The following is a 15,018-nucleotide window of genomic DNA, read 5'->3' as shown; positions in this document are numbered from 1 at the left end:
TATCATTGTCTCCTCTTTAGCGCACAAACTGGTGCATCACCCAGACCAAAACTTCACACAGTATCTACTTGCAGGTTTAAAGGAAGGTTTTAATCCTGGTTTGGAAAGCTTGCCTACCACTAGCCTTATTTGCAAAAACCTACAGTCTGCAATAGCCGAACCTGAAGCAGTTGAAGAGCCAAAGAGCTAGAGTCTGGATTTATGATTGGCCCCTTTGATTCCCCGCCTTTCAAATTGTTTCGGATTAGTCCCATCGGTGTAGACACAAGGAAATTTTCAGGGAAAAAACGAATGATCATTGATCTCTCTGCTCCACATAACAGCACTCATCCAAGTATTAACAGCCTCATCCCGCTAGAAGAATTCTCCTTGTGCTACCATAACATAGGCCAAGCCATCAATCTAATCAAAAATGCAGGTTACGGAGCCTGGTTAGCAAAAGTTGACATCACTTCAGCATTCAAAGTCATGCCCATTCATCCAGATTTCTGGCACCTTTTTGGCATTCGCTGGAAAGGGAAATTCTATTTTTCAGTGCGTTTAACTTTTTGCTGCAAAAGTAGTCCCAAAATTTTTGACATGCTGTCAAAAGCACTTTGCTGGATCCTGCAAAACAACTACGCAGTCCCTTACCTGGTGCATCTTCTGGATGACTTTCTCACCATTTCCCCGAACTTCTTTCCTTCAGCTGCTCACCTCTCCACAGTTCAGGAAGTTTTTTCTAAATTGGGAGTTCCACTGTCCCCAGAGAAAACATCAGGCCCTACCACATCCCCAGAATTCCTTGGAATTAACCTTGACTCTGTTAAATTCCAAGCTTCCCTTCCCAAAGACGAAATAGACAGGATAATCACCATCTCATCCAATCTGCTGGAAGCACCTCAGTGCAGCAAACGTGATTTGCTATCCCTGCTAGGCCACTTAAACTACGCCATGCGTATAGTGCCTCAAGGACGCCCCTTCATCTCCCACATGCTGTCTCTTGCATCTTCTATTCAGGAATTGGATAATACCATATCTCTAACCCCATCTTGTCTCACTGATCTGAAACTATGGATCATGTTTCTTAAACAATGGAATGGCCTTACTTTCTTTTACGAGGACATTCAATCTCATTCTAGTGTTCTCCCTCTGTTTACAGATGCCGCTCCCTCAGTTGGCTTTGGAGGTTTTTACAAGAGTCATTTGTTCGCTTCAACCTAGCCTCCTGAGCTCTCTGAGTCAAATCAACGTGCCGCATCCTCAGCTCTTTTTGAGTTATATCCAGTCGTCATAGCCACTTTTTTGTGGGGTCACAAATGGTCTTCTAAAAGCATAGAATTCCACTGTGATAATCTGGCCACTGTTCACTGCATTAATAAAGGCCGTTCAAATTCCCCTGAAATCATGCCCCTCTTGAGACGCCTCACCTGGTTATCCACTTGTAATCAGTTCATCTTCAAAGCCGTTCATATTCCAGGCCACCAAAACCAAATCGCTGACGCACTCTCTTGTTTTCTGTTTCAGAAATTCAGATCATTAGCCCCGGAGGCGGACCCAGACCCAACCCCAGTTCCTCCTTATTCAGACTTGATATTCCTGTAGCTCACCCACTCAAACATCTCCACACCTCATCCCTGGATTCAATATTCCACGCCATCTCACCCAGAACATTACAATCCTACTGGACAGATTGGAGAGCTTTCAAACAATTCCATTCCTCCTACAACCAGACTTTTCCCAACTTTTCCCTCCTTTCAGTGTCTTCATTCATCTCATATCTCAACCAGATTAAGTCCATCCAACCCAGTACTATCAAAGTTTATCTTAGCGGCATTCAATTTTTCTATAAACTAATCTATGGCCATCCATGCCCTGCCACAACAAACCCTGAGATCACACTCCTTATCAAAGGAATTCAAAAAACCAACCCCACTCGTCCTGATTCTAGGCAACCTCTAACCATTAATCTTTTAGCGAAATGCCTGACTTTCCTCCGTTCTGGTCATATGCCCCCTGATACAGCAAGAACTCTGGATGCTATGTTTACCCTGGCCTTTTCCGATCTCCAAGTTTTAGACACGGACACCATCTGTTTCCTCCTAAAATGTAGCAAAACTGATCAATTAAAAAACGGCAATTTCATCCATATCTTTAATCTTCCGACACCAATTCAGCCATATCAGTCTCTTTCCTATTTCCTTGCACACAGGAAGGTTCAGATCTCCTCTCCGCTTGACCCGCTTTTCATTGATGGGAACAACCTTCCAGTCACTAGGCATTGGTTCCAGAAAAAGCTTAAATACATCCTCACCCACTCTGGTATCCAAGCTCACTTGTATTCATCTCACTCCTTCCGCATAGGAGCAGCCACCACCGCAGCCCAAAAAGGTCTGCCAGATCATCAAATCAAACTACTGGGTCGGTGGTCCTCAGACGCCTTTCAGTCTTACATACATTCTGACCTCAGCCTCATCAAACAAGCCCATCTAACTCTTGCTTCTCTTTAGGATAGCCGTCCCACGAAACTCAATACAACCTATGCCTGCCAAATCTTGCTTTATTTGATACTGCCTCTGCAATGCTCCGCCTAATTTGATACTGCTGCTGCAGTGCTCCACCTAATTTGATATTGCCGCTGCAGTGCTCCGCCTAATTTGATATTGCCGCTGCAGTGCTCCGCCTAATTTGATACTGCCGCTGCAGTGCTCCGCCTAATTTTGATACTGCCGCTGCAGTTCTTCACCTGATGCTGCCGCTGCAGTGCTCCACATGATTCCTTGCTTCCGCCACAGCGCCTCACCTATCTTAAAACTGCTGAAACAGTGACCTACCTACCTCAATACTACCGCTGCAGTACCATCTTCAATTCCTTCTTTTCTTCAATTTTGGGGGGGTCTTCTGGATTATTGAAATAATTCACATGCCGATTCCTTCAATAATCATGATCCATTCAAATCCTACAATTCTTGCTTGCTGTCTAAATTCTGTATTTATGTTTTGGGGGGCAATCGGAGCTCGAGTAGGATATTCTTTCCGGGCCCCTCTATAGCAGACAGCAAGCCAAATCTGTTTACCACTTAAGCTAAGATTATATGGGCACACAAACTCGTGAATTGCACAGTTGGCAACCTATCACAGTACCATGCTTGAATTCACTGCGCTCCTGAGAGCAACCCATTCTTTCACAGTCTGCATGCCTAAGTGCTTGATTTTACACACCTGTGGCCATGGAAGTGATTAGAACACCTGAATTAAATTATTTGGAGGGGTGTCCCAATATTTTTGGCAATATAGTGTATATGCATTACCATTTGTAATATTTGTGGCACATAAATTACACACTTCAGTGACAGCCTACATAAAAAAATGTATTATTATCTTTGTCAGTTATACCATTGCAAATTCCTAGGTTCATGATGATTGTTTTATGATCTAATGTTCACCACAGATATTCCACACTGAGATTTAAAATCTCAATTCAGGCTAAGATAGGCAGCAAAGAAGAATGTTTCAGAAACAACAAAACACACAAATTCTGAATATGGGACCTAAAGGAAGTCTGGTCATCATTTAAAAATCCTAGGCATTTAGGGGTGGAAACTACTTTAGTTTGTTGACCTTGAGTAGCAACAATGCTTTCATGAAACCCTGATTTGAGTTAGAGGAAAATGTTTTTGTTTGTTCTGTATTCAAAACAAGTTTTGGATGACCAAGCAGACCTTGCACTCAATTAATACAGCTTTTCGTAAATAACTAAAGCTCACTTTAACACTGTTACAAACTGCACCATGTAAGAGATGTGTTTTGTGGACATGGTTTATAATGCAAGACAGGACTCTCTCCCTGGCCAATATCCACAGAGCTGATTTATTTGGACTTCATGCAAAAATGTAAGGATAAGAGTGTAAGTTCTCTGCTGGGGGTCTGGCTTGTGTTAGAAAAAAAAGAGGTGAATTGGGTCTATTGAGGCTGCTGTTGCCATGGAGAGCACTACCACAGTTTGTCAGATCTGAAAAGAAATCTATGATAGAGATCCTGAAGGATGGGCTCCTAGTCAGTATTCTGCTCTGAGCTATGTGAACAGCCAAAATTTGACAAATCTGATATTGTAATATTCCAACCTGTGCCTGACTTCCAAAGAATTAATAATAATGTTTCTCGGAAACTATAAAAACATATTTTATTACCTCATTTTTGTTTTGTTTTATGAAATAATAATCAGAATCATTTCTAATGTCATTAAAAGTTATACAATTATATCATGTGAATAGAAATTGCCAAATAATTATGAATGCCAAATTCAAAGCCAAAAAATTTGTCAGTGGACCTTTACAAAATGGCTTAAATTAAAGGGATAGTATACCCAAAAATGAAAATTCTGTCATCATTTACTCACCCTCAAGTTCTGATGAACACAAAAGAAGTTATTTTGAAGATATAGATAACTGAACATTTGATGGGCCCCATTAGCTTCCATAGTATGGAGGGGAAGAAAAAAAAATACTATGGAAGTCAATGGAGTCCATCAACTGTTTGGTACGGACTATCTTTTTTTGTGTTCATCAGACGAAAGAAATTCATACAGGTTTGGAACAACCTGAGGGTGAGTAAATGATGACAGAATTTTAATTTTTTTCACAACACAGCTTTGCACAACTAGAATTTTGCAGGAACATAACAGAGTTTACAGAAACTGATGCTCAAATAATGCATTTTTTTATCCATAGTACCATCTGGTGGGGCCTGGCCCCAACAGCACATAATCTAGAGAAGCCACTGAAAAACAAAATATGGAAATGCTACTCCAGGAAAAATACTAAGTTGATTCCAGAAAAGAATGTGCATTAACAAAAGTTAAAGTGTGTTGCATACAGCACCATGGAGATCCACAGAGAGATATGACATGGATTATGTCCTAGCCACAAATAATTATTTAATTCAATTCACAGATCACTCAAACAAAAGGAAAACAATAAAAGTGAGCAATAAAACCCTCTATCAAGAGGCATTATGTTGCTTGTAAATAGAATGAAGATACTACAGCTGTGGAACATGCCGTGCCTTGGAGGAAAAATAAAATATTCCTCCTGGAACATATGTTCATCAGTTTGTTTACAAACAGCTGTGTCTCATGAACTGTGCCCATGCACAATGACACCAAAGACCAAACAGAAAAAAAAAAAAAAAAAAAAAAGGCAATCTGAAATGAACTGTTTTCAGCTGTGCTACACATGTTTTTGTTTACTTTAATTAATATAATACGCATCAACTTCTGCAACTTCTAGACCATGGTCTTTGTCAGTGAACAGTCCTTATGCTTACCTATCTTATAAATATTAAAAAAAAATAATATATTTTTTTTTTAATAAAAAAAAAAAAACATTAACTATAGCATTTATGGGAAAATGCAATCATCTGAACAAGAACTCGTCCACTTATGCTTAAATCAATGCAGATTTGGGTGTTTTGGTGACGTCCCCGTGAAAGTAGAAAAACTCATCATCTGACGATTGTTAATTTTTTAATAATGAAAAAAAAAAGAAAAAAAAAAACACGCTGTTAATTTATTTGAACTTTATGCGTTGCAACTAGGTATAAACATTTAAATAATAAAAATGGCTCTAGCAAAATCACAAAATAATTAAAGAAATAAAAGTGGTGCTTTGCAGAAGCAACATATAAAGAATAGTTCACGCAAAAAGAAAATCATGTAATTTACTCACCCTAGCTGTGGCATACAAGTCGAGCGCTACATTCTTCTGAAATTATTCCAAATTTTCTGTCAAAAACAGACTGAAATGTAATCGTTATATTGTTATATAATATAATAATCATTATATAATACATTGAACCCGTTTGAATTTGGCGCACACGGGAGCATGCCGTTTTTTTTTTTTTTACAGAAATTATGCAGTAAGATTGCTAATTTTAGTGGCCAACAGTTCACGATGACTAATATCATAGTTCTGCTCTGCCGGGGCCAGTTTCTTGGATGGATGAGTCACATGGATGAGTTTAGAGAAAGTTTAGGCAGATTCCCCTGCCATTGGGATAGCACTGTCCCCACTCCCTTGGGGACAACTTTGTAACGACTGAGACAAATCAGACACAATTATTTGTTATAGTTAACCAATACTTGTTTAAAGCTCACTCTGGAGTCTGTCCCCATCCCCCGGGAAGACCAGCCTTAGTTATATTGCCCTGAAGTATGTGTGTGTTGCACGTGGAAAAGCAGAGACACAAAGAAACCTGCATTTTCCACACAGAACACAGACGTTCTTGCATTAATTTATAGACAAACTGTTCTATAAATGAACATTCATATTCCCAGGAAATAGTATCCATTATTACTGTTGTTGTATTGCAGTCATTGTATTTACATGTTTTATGATTTTTAAGTTTTATGACATTTAAGGTAACTTCAGTTATGCCATGTTTAGTGTCTATGGGTTTGTATCGAGAAGATTTAAATGCTTGTGTATGTGGTATGTCCATACCTGTGCAAAACATTAGTATTACAAGAATCTTTAATAGTTCTTCTTCAAAAACTCAGCCAGGTAATCTGCTCGGTCGTAAAAGCCCCGACAAGGGGGTGTGTTGTCACCCGGAAATACAACATCTTCATTGGTCCGGTCAACAACTAAGAGGTGTGACTTTGACCAGAGGTTAAAAGCCAGTGAAAAAGGCCACTCCCTTTCTCTTTTCTTGCTTCTGGACGACTGAATGGACCTCCTTGCTGCAGGCCTCAGCCTACAACCCAGCCATGTGCTCATCTATAAATTGTTTCATAGTACTTGATCCAACGCAGAAGATACTGGTAACAACTTCGGACTGACAAAATCTCTCCTCAGCCTGCAGATCCAATGCTCCTCAGCCTAAAGGCATCTTGCAAGTATCGTACATTTGAACACTAAACAGCAATTTAGTATTGATGTGTAAAACTTACCTTTGTCAGAAAAGGTGTTTTATTACTGAGAAAACTGATGATTCTTTTCCAGATTGTCTAACAGTTCCCCTTCCGGTTCAACTCGATCATTACTCATTCTTACCTATGTATGTGTGTGACCTTTGTGTATGTTATGTGTTTGTTAGTTTAGCTATGTGTTTGTGAGTTAGTTAATAAAGTATTGTGCACAATACATGTTTGGTTCTGACTCCATCTGCTAATAAATTGCCTCTTAAGTGGTTTAGATCCTGACTACGTGCTCTGAGTAGTACAGTACAATAAGAATGTTGACCAGGGGAAGTGGATATCGATACTTCACCATCCGGGAGTTCAATGCTCGATAATCGATACATGGCCTCAAGCCTCCATCCTTCTTAGCTACAAAGAAGCTGGATGCAGCAGGGGATGTCAATGGATGAAGCCCTGAGTGAGTGTTTCCTCAATATATTCCACCATAGCCTTTTGCTCCTGGATGGACAGACAATAATTCCTTCCTTTATGTAGAACCGCCCTAGGCAGCAGGTCAATGGCACAGTTCCATGGCCAGTGTGGTGGAAGTTTTGTGGCAATCCGCTTGCTAAAGACATCCTGGAACACCCGATATTCATGGGGAACTTCAACCTCCTGATGGGATTCTGGGCTCTCGATGGATGTGGAGTTCACATTGATGGATATTTGGGTCTGTGGAAAGATAACTAGAGCTGGCACATTATGAAGGCAGTTCACTCCATTGTATGACGTCCCCATTGGCCCAGGAAATGATGGGTTGATGTTGTTCCATCCACAGGTGTCCCAGTATGACCTCTGCTGTAGAACCCTCCTGCACCATGAATCAGATTTTTTCAAAGTGGAGACATCCTATTTGCAGAGTGATGGTTGAAGTGCAATGGGTGATGAAATCTCTGCCCAGCAGTTTTCCCAGAATGGTTGGTTGGTGAGGTTTAGTTGGTGCGAGCAGGGGATTTCTCTGAGGTTGAGACATTTGAGGCAGTGGCTGGAGATGAAGTTCCCCACGAAACCAGAATCGATGAGGACCTCCGCTAAAACAGTAACGAGTTGTACTGAGGGTGATCTTGGGATGATTCAGATGAGAAATCTCAGGATTAATGGTTACAGTACTTACCGCTGGGCAAGGGAGTCATACTGGGCACTCCGACGTGAGATGCCATCAGCTCCACAGTAGAGACACAGATGTTTATTAATGCATCTTTGACATTCTATACGAGTGAGGTGATAAGAATCCACTCGCATGGGCTCGTGAGCTGGTGATGGAGGGGAAGCAGCTGATGTTGCGGCTGGAGGATGCAGCATTCAAGTCAACTGCAGTTAGACATTGAGCAATCCATACGGATCAGGAAATTAAACTCTACAGTCCAATGTTATCGTAGTAGATGGCCATTTGAGCATGAATGGATGGTGATAACCCTTGACCATAAGCGGTGAACAAAGCAGTTTCATCCCAGCTGCAAGCTGCAGTGAGAGTCCTAAAATGCAGGACATAATCAGGTAAAGTGGAGCGTCCTTGCCAGAGGTTGTAAAGTTGATAGTGCACTGACAGTGCATTGGCAGCTTGAACGAACACGTTCTTAATGCGAGTAGTGAAAGAGCCCAGTGATTGTGTAACAGGTGCATCGGATTCCCATAATGTTCTTGCCCACTGTAGAGCTTTGCCAGACTGGAGAGGAATTACATATGCGATTTTGGACTGCTCTGTTGGAAATCGCTGTGGCTGCACCTAAAAAAAAAAAAAAAAAAAAAAAAAAAAAAATGAATACTGCAGTAGGAATCTGCTGCAGTCCTCTGCTGTGCCAGAGAATGTTGCTGGATGGGCCATGGGACTCGCAGAACCATCCAGCATCAAAGGTGCATTGGTAAGTGGTAAGATTGATTGCTATAATGTTTGAACAAATTCTGCAAAGAGATTACAAGATGGATTAGCTGTAGAATCACTCTCCATAATGTTCATGAGACTCAGAGAATACATTTCAAAGGGATTTATTTTCAGGAATTCATAATCAGCAACAGGTAAGACACTTGCTTGAATGGAATTCTTGTGCAGGTGTTTTGCAGGTTGAGCAAGCCACAGGAGAAGATAAAGAGATCAACACAGTCCAAGAAGGTAAGTAGTTGGGTAGCAATGCAACATATCATTGACGAGACCAGAGGACCATGGACCATGGAGTCCATGATAAGCGCTTGCAGGTGTGTGGGATTAGAATTCAAGTGATTGAGATCATGTGGGTGGAGTGATGGGATGTGGTGTTGTGGTGTTGGCTGATTCTGTGACAATAACATCAAAATTGGTTCAATGGCACATTTCTGAAAAAAAAACAAAAAAAACTTGACAAGCGAATCTACTGTTTATGTATTTATCATATTTGTGGGATTTTTTCTAAACTTTTGAGAAGGAATGTTAATCATTTTAAACAGACTAAATGAAAGCAAAAAAAGGATTCTGCCTTAAAACGTCTGTTTTCACTGTAAAGGTATCTGCTTATAACAGTGGTTATTTGCACGTGAGTGTTTTAGTACTCAATTCACAAGGAATTATGCAAAAACGGTCACAAAATCTGAGCTGAACACAAATGCTGTTAAGGTCCATTTTAATACTGACCAAAACATAGCCCAAAAAATATCTGTTTCAACACCTTTTTAAAGATGCAATTCCAGAATTGTATTAAAATAATACATTCCATCAAACATATCCACAATTTTTTATCAAAATCACAGAGCAAAACCACCAGACAATCCTGGCATCTGAAGGGTCAAGAGCCTTAAGCAGACATATAGTCATGAAAAAGCTGACTTTGTACTTGTGTCTCATTGTGTTTTAAATGGTCTCTGACTACAGGAACATTAAATCTCAACCCTCCCCCTTGCCTCATCCCCCCTACTTTACTGGAGTAATATAGCCTCTCTACATGAGGCAATATAAAACTCAAATATAGCAGTACCATGCAGAACTCAAATCAAAAGGAATGTTCAGCCTTGTTGGAGCAAAAGCAGCACTGAATCTTATGCCAAAAGATATACCTACTTTATGTAAAATGATGCCGGCTCTGTTAAGTACTAGGATTGACTTTACTGTTGAGTGTTTTCCAAGAACTAAAGAAAATTTGCTACAAGGATCAAACCTATTAGCTAAATGCTTTTTAATCCACCTTTTTAATCCATCTCACTTCCCAATATTCCAGCCCAAATCATCACCCGCTAGCTTCTTGCTGCGTCGCAGTCTTGTTGGAACGTGTTGGCCACTCACCAACCATCCAGAAATCAATCTATCTAGACCATACATTTTGTAGTGCAGCATTCATCAGTGAAACTATATAAAAATTAGTCTTCTATTTCTACACCCACTGTAAACGTTTCTCTTTGTGAGCTTTGATGGTTATGGAGATAGAGGTGGCTAAAATCCAACTGTACGCACAGCTGCCAGCCTGCATGGAAAGGTTCATGAGACTTCAAAGACACCAGCAGCATCAGTTACCTATTTTCTGCTCAACAGTGTTTTTTTTATAGCTGTCCTTTTAATACAATTAATTTTTTTTCACAGAAACTTTCCTTATTAAGCCTTTATCTGAGCGAGCACTCACAAATCTTATGACAGTTCAATGATCTCAATACACACAATATTAGTTGTTTTCGTGCCTTTTGCATAACAGTACACCATGTCATGCTTTTCATCTTCAGAAAGATCTTTCCTCCTCCCCATATTGCATGAGAACTGTGACTTGCTTAATAATGTGGAACAACCTCTTTAAGCAGGGTTTCCATTTACCTAAGTAGACCTGGCAAACTATTTAACAACCCTGTCTGAGATTGATATCTAAAAAGATATGGAGAAATAAAACACAAACACTTTCTTTGAAAAACTAAAATCTGAATGTTTTGTACTGAAATTCCTACTGATATGTCGCTTGCATAATAATTTGGAAAACAGTGTATATATGTAGCTTGACAGAAATTAAATCTGCTGATCAAAATACCTGTGGCTAAAATTGCACATCTACAAATGCCAAACTTAAGACTTTTGTATTGAACATAAATGTATTTGTTTACCAATTTTAGAGCTGGAACTTGAGGAAAGTATGCATTGATGATTGACTGTCGATGAGGATTTGCACAACAGAATAAGAAGTCTCTGTGTGTATTAACCCGAGTCTACCTGAGGCCTGAATTTTCCATTCAGTGGCTTCCTGTAAAATCCAAGCCTTGACAGCTTTTCTGTGAGGCATGCTGACATCGCATCATTACCAATTTATGAGAATTAAAATCTGAAAACCTTTACACAAGTGTACCTCCTTGCTGTCACCAGGAAGTGATGATAAATCACTCAACTCTCCCAAAACACCGGAGCAAAGTTAGCAAACAGTCTCTCTTCAGAGGACATTTATATTAAAAACATACACCGCTCCTGCAAGACCTCTGCTGAAAGTTTACACATGTCTGAGAACAGTGTCACACTATACAGTAGGCTTATATGTGATCATTGTGAAAGTTAGGATTTGTGGAGAGGAATAGATCTAACATTAACTTTTACAAGGATCTGAGAGGATTCCAAGTTGTAGCATTATTTAATAAGGACAGTAATGTGGATAACTGTGAAATTCCGTGGCATACTGTATGTCTGCAAATAAAAAAGCTATTTTTTTCCCATTTAAAGACTTATTGCAGAAGCAAATTTCTATTGATCATAATGAATTTTAAATTGTGAATTTTGACAGTAGCTACAATTTAGTTTGTACACGTTAAAGTACCGATAAAGTAAAATAGATCCTACATAGCTAATGTACATCCAATGCTCTTCTTTACATTGCATTATCACAAACAAAATGTCTTTGTCTGGAAGTGATAAATAGAGAGAAAATGTGTAGTAAGTCCATTTCATTCCAACCAAAATCATTTAAAGCACATCATGTTGTGATTTACAAACTCATAAGTAGGAACTTCTCAAGAGGACTTGAACTCAGCATGATTCTGATATAGCTATTTGTTTCATGTACACTTATGGTGTCACTCATGCAGAACCTTTGTAGAATAACATTAATCTTGCAAAATCTAAATAGACAACCATGAAACATATGGTATGCTGCAGAGTAAATAAAAACCTGCCAGAAAATATGATTTCATTGGTTTGGAATAATAATAGTGGCTCAGCACTGAACGTCTAGTTGACTGTCTCCTACGCAACAGAATCAGATCCAACATAAAACCTATAATCCTCTTTCACGCATCGCACGCATATATTGACACAGTCTAAAATAAAATGATAGACTGAAACAATCAAAGCATACTTTAAAATTGTATTTTGATGCTTTATATCTCCCTAAAAGACAAAATTGCCCAAGTGGGGTACTGTATTCCTGTAGTTTACTAAACCAAGGTAATGAGGTCATGTTATCACTGAGTGCTATCACAGTTATTAAGAGCGCAACATCTGTTTTGACAGGTAGTAATTTTGTTTGACTTTCATATGTCTTTGTATACATTTCAGAGATTAGAATTCTTAAGATTTCATTAAGTTCATTAGGAGGTCAAGTGATGGATCTACCCAGGCCGAGTTGATAAATACAAGCCAGAGGTTTTGTCAGACCAAGTACCAGCATAATATCATCACTGTTTTCGAATAACATCATAAAATGTCATAAGCAGTCATAAAACCCACACAGATATGAACATGATTGATTTAATAGATGAAAATACAGCCTTGTAATCATTATGCTCTGCTCTCACAAAATACAATAGTGACAGTTTGATGAAGGATGAACACTTTATTCCAGACTAACAGCAGATATATGAGTACAGAGAAGACAAATTGAGGCTGTGTGGGCCTCAAGCTTCTAGTTGCTCACTGTTTAGTCTTTGTGTGGGTCACATGCAGATTTACACGCCTGAATTTGGCTATTACTTACATGCGCCAATCTAAGGCTTGTTATTTGACAAAGACTTATCTGTGTTAATGTGAAATAAGCAAGCTCTTCGAAGTCTGAAAAGCTTGCTTCTCGGATAACTAAGCAGGTTGAGACATCAGTCTGTGCACTCCTGAGGACAAGAAAACAAGCCCATTTTCTCCTATTAGAGACTGAGGCAAGAATTCCTCATTACTTAACCAAAGCCTTGAAAGACACTGGGTTTGTTTTTCCCTGCGGATTAGTCCAACAGAACCTGGCAAATGTTCATGGGAAACATACCTCCTCTCTCTATTTCTATCTCTCTCTCTCTCACTCTCACTCTCTCTCTCACTCTCACTCTCACTCTCATTTTCCCAATTCACTAATTCCTAATTCTGATTCAAAGTGATCTGATCTCAGCCTTTTGAAGAGTAACAGTTGGTTTTTGTTGTTTGACTGGCAGGTGCTCTATATTCAGTTCCCATATGATAATATTTAGTCCATGAAGCCTCAATACTGCAAATGTGTTGCTACCACTCCAACAACATGGATTTTAAGTCCTTAAAACTCATACACCCTCTATGAACATCCTATATACCCACCCCCTGATCTGGGAACAAACCAACTTATTTTACACATTTGGCTCAAGAGGCTTTGGATCATGAGAAAACACACATGGGTTGGAAGTTATATTAGTTGTACTGGGTGACCTTCAGACCAACTGTGGTTTATTAGTATACATTTCGATGTACATCATGACCCCACAGTAATATGCAAGGCATATCTGTAGAAAAAAAGCGAGGTCCTAAAAGACTTCGCTTCAAGGAAACTGATGCCAAAATCATCTAGTCTGTCATTAGTTTTACTGGCATTTCTGTCCTGTACACTTTTTTTTTTTTTTTTGCTGTTTCAAATGGTTTTCTTTGGCAACACTGCATTTGATTTCATAAAATATTCCCCTCATATTTCTACACTGCGGTTACACAACTTTTATATGAAGTGAAGGGGAAGAAAATTATTTGAAAAAATCAGTCTCTCTATCAGTGACTTCTGTTATCTTCTTAGACCTATTGTAACTTTGTTTCTAAACTGCTGAAATTCTGTTAGTTCTCTATAAAGTCAATTATGGAGACAATTGTTTACTTCGAGTGTCATTTGTCGGGAAAGACATTAGAGAACTATACTCATTGTGTAAAGGTCAAACTCCAAATGCCAGTAAGACTCTTGTGACTTCACTAAACTTTGTAATCTCTATCTGACCTTGTATAAGTCTTCATGTGACTAAGAATATGAATATGTTATCAAATTACACACTCATCACTATTTTTGCCCAAAAGTCTTATCCCTCTGACATCCTGTCAAACTTGTTTCCTGTGAGTCATATTGAAAAGAGAACATTCTCTAGAAAAATATTGTCAAAGACTGTTATCCTTAATGCAAATAGACATTTCATCCACAGTCTTCTAAAGATCAAATGATTAAACTGAGCTCTTAACAATTACTTATATATATATATATATATATATATATATATATATATATATATATATATATATATATATATATATATATATATATATATATATATATATATATATATATATATATATATATATATATATATATTACACACACACAAGGGAAATGAGCATGCATGGGACAAGCTGTAAAAGAACAAGTTTAAGATGAGGTCATGAATAATTACCATGGGAACCTCTTCTGCTACATAAAAACTAGTAAGGCTTACTTGATTATATCCTTAAGAAAACAGATTAAATCTCAATATATGTTAACACTGAGAGAAATGGCCCACTGTATATGACCAGTGAAGCTGAAAGGGCCAGTTTGGACAAATCTGTCTGTTAGACAGATTACAGATTATCTTTTGTGAAAATCGGAGGCGTAATTTCTCCACACTCAGTGTGATCTATGTGAATGTTAGTATATAAACATTTAGGCAAACCTGACATACCACATTTTTAAGTTTTTCAAATTTGATAAAATGTAGGCTACAGACTGTCAAACATCTCCTTGCACCCATTATCATTCAGAACAAGAAGTAAACAAAGGTGGGAGACAGTGGTCTCACTTGTGGCCTTGAATTATACTAGCCTATTTTAAAGCACATCTCAAGTCATCATGAAGAATGTGAGAAAAACCTGTTTAGTACATTTAGTACTAAATTCATTTACTCTGTAC

The 15,018-nt window shown here is 38.6% G+C and overlaps 1 pseudogene; it reads left to right on the top strand.

Annotated features, from left to right (window-relative positions):
* Positions 1-201: 201 nt before the first annotated feature.
* Positions 202-1,584, top strand: LOC137032339 (uncharacterized; annotated as a pseudogene).
* Positions 1,585-15,018: the final 13,434 nt, after the last annotated feature.

The sequence above is a fragment of the Chanodichthys erythropterus genome, chromosome 12 (genome assembly GCF_024489055.1).
Source record: "Chanodichthys erythropterus isolate Z2021 chromosome 12, ASM2448905v1, whole genome shotgun sequence".
In the NCBI taxonomy this organism is placed as follows: domain Eukaryota; kingdom Metazoa; phylum Chordata; class Actinopteri; order Cypriniformes; family Xenocyprididae; genus Chanodichthys; species Chanodichthys erythropterus.
Note: the sequence above shows the minus strand (reverse complement) of the source record. Positions and strands in the feature narration are given on the sequence as shown.